The 10,090-nt window shown below is 40.6% G+C and overlaps 1 protein-coding gene across 1 annotated transcript in view; it reads left to right on the top strand.

The window, feature by feature from the left end:
• Window positions 1-6,458: 6,458 nt before the first annotated feature.
• The window catches only part of LOC133450828 (putative histone-lysine N-methyltransferase PRDM6), a 47,049-nt gene continuing 43,417 nt past the window's right edge, over window positions 6,459-10,090 (top strand). The window contains exon 1 of the mRNA XM_061729733.1: window positions 6,459-6,777. The gene's annotated coding sequence lies outside the window, so the exon portion shown is untranslated. The remainder of the gene's footprint in view (window positions 6,778-10,090) is intronic.

The following is a 10,090-nucleotide window of genomic DNA, read 5'->3' as shown; positions in this document are numbered from 1 at the left end:
GCACCCCCTATGTACCCCCTTACTTCCTCTGCAGCCCCTATGTACCCCCTTACTTCCTCTGCAGCCCCTATGTACCCCCTTACTTCCTCTGCACCCCCTATGTACCCCCTTAACTCCTCTGAACCCCCTATGTACCCCTTTACTTCCTCTGCACCCCCTATGTACCCCCTTACATCCTCTGCACCCCTTTGTACCCCCTTACTTCCTCTGCACCCCCTATGTACCCCCTTAACTCCTCTGAACCCCCTATGTACCCCCTTACTTCCTCTGCAGCCCCTATGTACCCCCTTACATCCTCTGCACCCCCTATGTACCCCCTTACTTCCTCTGCACCCCCTATGTACCCCCTTAACTCCTCTGAACCCCCTATGTACCCCTTTACTTCCTCTGCACCCCCTTTGTACCCCCTTACTTCCTCTGCACCCCCTCTGTACCCCCTTACATCCTCTGCACCCCCTCCTTACTTACCGTATTGGCCTGAATATAAGACGGTGTTTTTTGCATTGAAATCAGACTGAAAAAGTGGGGGTCGTCTTACATTCGGGGTCTAGACGTCATACCCATTTACACCGCTAGATGGCGCCAGATATCTTTAAAGCGAATGCTGAACATAACTCCCCAGGCGAAAGCGAACCCCTGTCACGAAGAAGAAAAATAAAAAATAGTGTAAGAAAGAGAAGAAAATAAGAGAAGAGATAACAGAAAGTGGAGAAATGTAGCGACAATCTGGAGAAAAGAGGGTGGAAGTTCGGCAGGTAAACCGGCAGCTGAGGAGAAGTTATGATGCAAACTTCAAGATGATGATTTGAATGAGGCAAAATAACAAGGCTTTTTCTCTTGAATATATTGTTATAATCTTTTGTTTCAGATGTTCTGCAATTATTTTCTGTATAAAAATTGAATTTGGTGTTCAAAAAGTCTTTTTTCAAACTTAAGTCTTGAAAAAGAGGGTCGTCTTATAATCAGGGTCGTCTTATATTCGGGACAATACAGTACTTGCATGGCGGCAACAGAAGTAAGGGGGTACATAGGAGTGGTGACTGCGTACCCCCTTACATCCTCTGCACCCCCTATGTACCCCCTTACATCCTCTGGATGTAAGGGGGTACACTGCCGCCTACGTATCCGCTTACTTCCTATGGAAATAAGGGGATGCGTAGGCGGCAATGTACCCCCTTACGTCCTCTGCACCCCTTCCTTACTTACTTGCATGGCGGCAGCGTACCCCCTTACGTCCTCTGGAAGTAAGGGGGTACGGAGGGGGTGCAGAGGACATAAGGGGGTATGCTGCCGCCACTCCTACCCCCTTATGTTGTCTCTAAAGCCTGATTTAAGGTTCTGTGTTAAACCAACGCAGAGCCTACTCCGTTGCCGTGACGCCGTCCTGAATCCTTCTGACTTCTCCGTCACTCCATTTCTCCGCGGTGCAAACCCCCCCCCAGAACGCTAGCTGATACTTTTGTTTAGTACTTTCCGTTTTTTTCCGGTCAGAGTGAATCAAAGAGATAAGGACAACTATTGTGCCAAAAACCAAAACAAATCCCCCTAAAAAAAAACACACACGAAGAAAAGAGCGCTGAAAGTTCACGACTGCTTCACGAACCAGAACCAGAAATGCGTTGCTACCAAGCGAACCAATCACAGCCCTCTCGGTCTGCGTTGGGTCTGCGTTGCCTCGATGCATAGTTACATTTTTTGGGAGTTGCACGTGATGCTACGGCGTAGGGTGCGCGTAGCCCCGTACCCTACAGCGTAGGCTCTGCGTCTATTTAACGCGGAACCATAATTCAGGCCATTTGATGTACAGTAGCAGTTGCTTCGTCAATACCATTGCTGATGAAGTAAGGGGGTACGCAGGAGCGACGACAATGTACCGCCTTACTTGACTAGAACAAGTAAGGGGGTACGTAGGAGCGGCGGCAGCGTACCCCCTCAGCTCTTCTGGAGGCAAGGGGGTATATGGGAGCGGAAGTCCCCCCTTACGTCCTCTGCACCTCCCCCTTACTTACCTGTACTTGTTTTAAAAATAAGGGGGTAAATCGGAGTGGCGGCAGCGTACTCCTTCATGTCCTCTACATCCCCTCCTTACTTACTTGTTTTAAAAGTAAGGGGGTACGTAGGAGCAGCGGCAGCGTACCCCCCCTTACTTCCAAGGACGTAGGGATTGGAGTGGCTGCAGCGTACCCCCTTACTTCGTCTACACCCCCTCCTTACTTACTTCCTTTAAAAGTAAGGGGGTACATAGGAGCAGCGCCTATGTACCCCCTTACTTCCAAGGACGTAGGGATTGGAGTGGCGGCAGCGTACCCCCTTATGTCCTCTCTAAATACTTCCTCTGGAAGCAAGGGGGTACTTAGGAGTGGTGGCAGAGATATACTTGCTGTTGGTGCTTGTGTTCACGTCCGTTCTCGTGCACCACCAACTGCAACGTCGCTCGCGTAGTATGTGAGGAGAGCGCGTGGTACCGGCGGTCACCGATTGTGGGCAGTAATCAGAGCAACAGTTGGAAAAGTGATTAAATATTTAGTAGTAGCAGCGGTAGTAGCAGTAGCAGATTAAAACAACAAAAAAGTTTACATGACAACATTGGATGAAGAAGAGATTATAACATTGATTTGGCTGCAAACTCGGCAAAGGAAACGGGACCAGGGAGACCAGCTGGTATCAGGACCAGGACCAGCTGGTATCAGGACCAGCTGGTATCAGACCGGGACCAGCTACTCGTTCAGTGTGTTTTTGAGAACGTGCACATCGACGCGTCAAATGAACGCAGGATCCGCGCGGCGGCCATGACGGTACACGGTTAAGTTTATCCCAGGCTTTACTTCCTCTGCACCGCCTCCTTACTTACTTGTTAGAGACCAGCGGTCTCAACCCAACATGTTTTAGATCCATATTGGACCAAAAACACAAAAAACTAATATGTCTGGAGCCGCAAAAAATGAAAAGTCTTGTATCAGAATTAGAATGAAGAAACACATGCTGCATGTAGCTATATTAGTTAGAACTGGGGGGAGATGTATTTATTCGTTATGCACTTCGAGAAAAAAGTCGAAATGTCGAGATTAAAAAGGAAAGGAAAAAGGAAGAAAAAAAGAGAAAAAAAGGAAAAAAAGAAAAAAAAGAAAGAGAAAAAAAGAGTAAAAAAGAAAAAAAGAAGAAAAAAATGAAAAATGAAAAAAAGAAGAAAAAAATGAAAAAAAGGTCAAACATTTTCGCAAAAGCTCCAGGGAACCACTAGGGCGGCGCTAAAGAGCCGTGGGTTGCCAAGCCCCGATCTAGAAGTAAAGGGGTGCGTAGGAGCGGCAGCAGTGTACCCCTCTATGTCCTCTACACCTCCTCCTTACTTACTTGCTATAGAGCAGTGGTCTTCAACCGGGGGTCCGTTGGTTTAACGTAGAACCATAATCCCGGTTTAAGGAGTGTACCCCCATAAATCCTCTGCACCCCCTCCTTACTTACTTACTCTAGAGGAAAGGGGGTACATAGGAGCGTAACCCCTTTCCTCTAGACCCCCTCCTTACTTTCCTCTATGTCCGGGGTCGGCAACTTGCGACTCTTTAGCGCCGCCCTGGTGGCTCCTGGAGCTTTTTCAAAAATGTATGACCTTTGTTTTCCTTTTTTGTTTTCTCTTTTCCTCTTTCTTTTTTTCTTTTTATTTTCGTCTTTTTTTCTTATTTTTTTCCCTTTTTTTCTCTTTTTTTCTTCCTTTTTCTTTTACTTTTTAATCTCAACATTTTGACTTTTTTCTCAACATTTCCACTTTTTTCACGAAATTTTGACTTTTTTCACGGAATTTTGACTATTTCCTCGACATTTCGACAAGTGCATAATGAAAAAAAGAATCTCCCCCAGTTCTAACTAATATAGAAACATGCAGCATGTGTTTCTTCATTCTATTTCTGATACAAGACTTTTCATTTTTTACGGCTCCAGACATATTTGTTTTTTGTGTTTTTGGTCCAATATGGATCTAAAACATGTTGCGTTGCGACCCCTGGTCTAGAAGTGAGGGGGTACGTAGGAGTACTTACTTCCTCTGCACCCCCTCTTTACTTACTAGCGACTGCCAGATTTGTAAGAATTTATTTTAAAGGAGCATGAGGCTCCTTTTAAGAAATGAGACTCTCTAGCGCCACCCTTCACCACGACGGCCGTTGGGGGTACTGCAGCCAACAGTGAAGCCGGCACGGGAGAACGGGGAGAACGTGCATGCAGCGTCATGTGACGTCACATCCGCAGCCCAGCGCGGGAAATTCGGGACCGAATTGCAGCACATTTTGCAGCACACAGCCTGTTCAAGGCAAAGGAGAGATACACTAGAGCAGGGGTATTCAATTAAAATTCACTGAGGTCCAGTTAGTAAAATTTCCTTCCAGCAAAGGTCCGAACCTCATAATGTCTAAATTGTGTCCTATAGCCTACGGTACCCCTATGTCCATCAAATAAAATCAACAACGTACATTTTCATATTGTTTCAACAATATTTATTCTCAATTTTCAAAGTGGGACTTTAACATACACATGGAACTTGTATGGCACTTGAATAGTAAACAAACAGCTGCCTTTACCATGAATAAAAGTATTCCCAGCCTAATGAACTTAAGTTCATTAGGCCTACATTTCAAGTAAAAGACTACATTTCAAGTAAAAGAAAACAACACAGACTATTCAAAATAAAATAAATAAAAAAGTGCCTCTTTAGAAAAAGTGCCAACAGAGCCCCTCTTTATTTTTTTTCTTTTACATTTTTTCTACTTCCTTCCTGAATGAGAGAAATGAGTATGTGACTGCCCTGCCAGTATTTTGAATCTTGGCTTGAATGGAGTTAGTGCCATTCTCATGCACATGTGTATGACATGTGTATTTGCCGGATTTTTTCACACAACTCGTCTTTTTGTTTTCCTTCAAGTAACGTTTCAGCAACGGCGTTTAAGCACTCCTTCACAACTGTCCCATCACTAAATGTTTTCTTATGTTGCTCGGACTTCAGTGGATACGTTTGCTCAAAAGATTTGTGTTTTGTCTCGTAGTGGTGCTTCACATTACCGCTTTTGATTAATGCCACGTTTTCGGAACATATGAGGAACACTGGTTTAGAACTGGCTACCGGAAGAACGAACATAAATTGGTCCGTCCATTCATCTTTAAAAATTCGGTTTTCTGCATCAACTTTCCTTTTGGAGCAAGCCATGCTGCGCTGTCTCTCTCACGTCTCTCTTCCTCTCCCCACAGTCCACAGAGTGCAGGCCACGCAGGGTAAACAAACGATTTGATTGGCTCAATTGCCGTGTTAACTGGATTAGCTCCGCCCCCTGCCGACCCGTGACCGTCAGAAAAAAAAAAATATTTTTTTGTGATCAACTTTTTATTTCCTTTTCATTTATATATAGAGGAGAAGCATCCCCATAGTCCAAGAGAAAAAGACAACAAAACACCACCTGAAAAAAATATATAAAACTCCTGTCTACAGTAAAATTTATTCTCATTAATTTATTAGAAATTGGTCACGGGTCCGGACAGAACCATCACTCGGTCCGGACCCGGACCGGGGTCCGCCATTTGGTGATGGCAGCACTAGAGGAATCATTCTTTTGGGTTTGGAACGCTTCATCTGACATTATTACTAGAAAACTTAAAATGTATACTGATTTTTTTCATAAATCCTGCCACTGTCCTGCCTCAAGCTCCTTTAATTGTTTGAAATAAATCCCGTCAGCCACCTCTGCAGTATTCCTCAGCCTTTAACGTAGATCGGAGGTTAAAGCGCCCCCTGCTGGTGGAACTGCAGACTCCGCTCTGACTCGGTTCCTGATGCAAACGAACCTTTAATAAAAAGCTGCGCTTCCATCGCTGCTCTAAACTAAGTTTCTGCAGAATCAACACCGTGAACAGAAAAAAGAGGTTTTGTTTCACAAGTTCAGACTTTAGAAACTCAGAGAGTTTGATAAAATGAGCCAGTTAACAATTTCTGTTTCCAGAAACTTCTGGAAAACGTTGGTTTTAGTTTTTGCAAAACGTTGCTCAAAACTCAAAAGTCTAGTCGCGGTTTTTGGTTAATAAGATTTACAAGTTTTCATCGTGTTTAACTCGTTTAGTTCTGGTTTGTTTCAGCTGCGTAAAGAAAGTCCCAGGGCCGTTTTTGTGGCCCGGTGTCGGGAAGGAAATAAGGATCCTCGTGGACGAAAGTGTCCGCTGGAAGAGAATTAGAGGAGAAGATGCAGAAAAAGCGGAAAAGAAGCGGAGAGAGTGACAAGAGTTGGGAGAAAAAGAGAAAAAGAGGTTGAGAAATGATCCGTGTGGATGGAGAGATAGAAGGGGGGATGAGGGGGGTCGGGGGTCCGAGGGGAGGAGGAGGAGGGGGCAGGGCGCGTGCATGCAGGCGCGCCCCCGCGCAGCAGCGCAGATTTTTGGTTTTTCGGAGACGCGCCGGACGCAGCCAGACCGTCCCGGATCCCCCATCGGTGGCTCCCCGGATCCCCGGTGGCCCCCCCACCCAAAGGACCCCCCCCCACCCCGGAACCCGCGCCCTGCGACCCCTTTATTCTGACAACTTTTGAGTCAGAGGCAAAAAGATCCGGTCCTGGGGAAATTCAGCGGGGACTCGCCGCTCCGCTATCCGCCTCTCAGTGCACCAAACCCGGCCACGCTCCGCGCGCCGCACCGCTGAACCTGGAACCCCCGGAACCGGGGACTGGATAATCTCTTCATGTTTTCAGATGAAACTTTCTCCTCCACTGACTGGTTGACACTGTGACTTCCTCTTGGAGACTGAATGTGAGTCCGTGAGCACGTTTTTTTTATTGTTTTTATTCCTAAACTGTGCGTAAAAACTGTGCGTTTGTGCGTAAAAATCAATCCGTCCGAAGCCGAGGAGCCGCGCAGCGGAGGAGATGAGGGAGTTTCTGTCCCAGAAATGTTGGGAGAATTCCGCTTTTATCTGCGGAATGAAGGGAAATTTTAATAAAATAAGAACTTTTGAGGATTTAAACAAGAAAGGGAAAACGCGGCGTCGCAATTCAGCTGTTTTAATTAATAATTCATTCGTAAAATAGGCTACACCATGTAAGGATTTTCTGTCATTTTAGAGCAGAAAATCAATATTTATAAAATCCCCCCCATGAATGTGTCTATTTATTTTTAAGTAAAAGCATAAAAAGAGTTGAATTTTATGTGAAATCGCGCAGAAAGAAAAAAAAAAAAAAACTCCCGCAGCGACCGAAACTGAATCTGTCTGGTTTTAACCTTTAATTAAATAGTTCATTTAAAGGATAAAATATCTCAATAAATACGTGTAAAAAAATAATAAAATCACATTGGAGATACAATTAAGGAGAGAAATGATTTAAGAGTCATTTAGAAAGTTCATCTAAAGAGGATTTACATCAGACATCAGGTGGATTTGGGTTTTTATGTTTTAATTGTTGCAGATTTACACATTTACACATTTACACATTTACACATTTACACATTTACACATTTACACATTTACGTTTTATAGAAATCACCAAGAATGAAAAATGTAACTGAAAAAAGGCCTTTAAACGTGTGAATGTGTCCAGATTCCATCAGAACCAGAATCAGGTCAAACAAGAACATGGAATTTGACTCAGTTATTTTCACTTCACTGTACAATAAATATGCAAATAGTCAAATGACAATCTATTTATTGTTTTTATTTTACTCATCTTAACCTTTTTTAGACCCCAGAAAGCAAACACACATTTTAAACGTTGAAAAAATCAGTTATGTGCAATTGTGCGTTTGTTTCTGTTTAAGCTGCTGTCGCCTTTTAAATGGAACCCTAGGGGAAAATAAAGTGATTTAAATTCAATAGAATTGAATTGACAGCTGTTATTAACATATATACATATATATTAACATTTATACAATTTTAAAACAGTGAAAGTTACAGCAGAAAGGGAATTTGACTCGGTTATTTTCGCCTCAATGTACAATAATTAGGCAAAAAGTCAAATTACTTTATCTATGTATTATTTTATTTTACTCATTTTAACCTTTTTTAGACCAAAAATCTATGTGCACTTTAAAAACACACGTATTTTAAACGTTGGGAATCAGTTACGTGTAATTGTGTTTAAGCTGCTGTTATGACTTTAAACTGAACCCTAGGGAGAAATAAAGATCTGAATAGAATTGAATTGAATTGAATTGAATTGAACAGAATTGAATTGAATTGGCAGCTGTTATTAACATTTATATCATTTAAAACAGGTAAAGTTGCAGCAGAATGAGGTAGAAATTGTTATTAAATGATCTCAGCTCAGTCCCAGCAGTTTTATCCGTTTACATTAGATTTACATTTAGATTCAACTTTATTGTCATTAAACATTTAGATAAATATTGTTTTATCTTCAATCACTCATTTATTTACTGTAAATCAAATCTGAGTAAACCGTATAATCTCATCTGTTCATGCTTTTATCTTCAATTCTCCTGTTTTATTCACTTCATTCGCCTTCAGCTCTTTGGACCATGTTTGTGTTTTAAAGGCTTTATAAATAACATCATATATATAATTATCATTCATTCATGTCTGCAGCTTTAACTACAGTCATTTATTAATCTGCACGATGTACAGACATATTTATATTTATATGAGTTCTAATAGTTACAGATTACTTTAGTAATCCTGTATTTGACCCGGTCTTTTTTAACCGTTTACAAACGTAATTCTAGTCGTTGTAAGAGTGAGATGAACCTGCTGGATCTGCTGGATCTGCTGGATCTGCTGGATCTGCTGGATCTGCAGGATCTGCTGGATCTGCTGGATCTGCTAGATCTGCAGGATCTGCTGGATCTGCTGGATCTGCTAGATCTGCAGGATCTGCTGCCCTCGCTGACTAATAACTAACAACTAACAACTAACAACTAACAACTGCTGCTTTTCATTTCATTTCATTTCATTTCATTTCATTTCATTTCATTTCATTTCATTTCATTTGTTATTTATGTTTTAATTGTGTCTTGCTGCTTTTAATGTTGATGTAAAGAACTTTGAATGACCTTGTGTTGAATTGTGCTATAAAAATAAACTTGCCCTGCCTATTTATATATATATATATATATATATATATATATATATATATATATATATATATATATACATTTCACTGCATAACTGCATTCCGTTGTACTTTTGACATGTACAATGACAATAAAATTGAATCTAATCTAATTTAATATAAAAGTACATAACCAATCTCATAATTTCGACTTTATATCTCATAATTAGAACTTTTTATCTCATAATTAGAACTTTTTATCTCATGATTTCAAAATAAGATGAAAACTTAGCCTTAAAAATAAACGTGATAAGTCATAATTATGAGATAGAAAGTGCTTATGCAGTGAAATAAACATATATACACACACACACACACACACACACACACACACATATATATATATATATATATATATATATATGTATATATATATATATATATATATATATATATATATATATATATATATATATATATATATATATATATATATATATATATATAAATCTGTATGTACGTCGTGCAGATGAATAAATAACTGTTGTTAAAGCTGCAGACATGAATGAAGGATAATAATATTATGAACAGATGAGATTATACGGTTTACACAGATTTGATTTACAGTAAATAAATGAGTGATTGAAGATAAAACAATATTTATCTAAATGTTTAATGACAATAAAGTTGAATCTAAATGTAAATCTAATGTAAACGGATAAAACTGCTGGGACTGAGCTGAGATCATTTAATAACCATTTCTACCTCATTCTGCTGCAACTTTACCTGTTTTAAAAGATATAAATGTTAATAACAGCTGCCAATTCAATTCAATTCAATTCAATTCAATTCAATTCAATTCTATTCAATTCAATTCTATTCAGATCTTTATTTCTCCCTAGGGTTCAGTTTAAAGTCATAACAGCAGCTTAAACACAATTACACAGAACTGATTCCAACGTTTAAAATACGCATGTTTTAAAGTGCACTTAGATTTCTGATCTAAAAAAGGTTAAGATGAGTAAAATAAAACAATAAATAGATTGTCATTTCCTATTTGCCTA

This window comes from Cololabis saira, chromosome 9 (assembly GCF_033807715.1).
Source record: "Cololabis saira isolate AMF1-May2022 chromosome 9, fColSai1.1, whole genome shotgun sequence".
Taxonomy (NCBI): Eukaryota; Metazoa; Chordata; class Actinopteri; order Beloniformes; family Belonidae; genus Cololabis; species Cololabis saira.
This window is presented reverse-complemented; position numbering and strand designations above follow the sequence as displayed.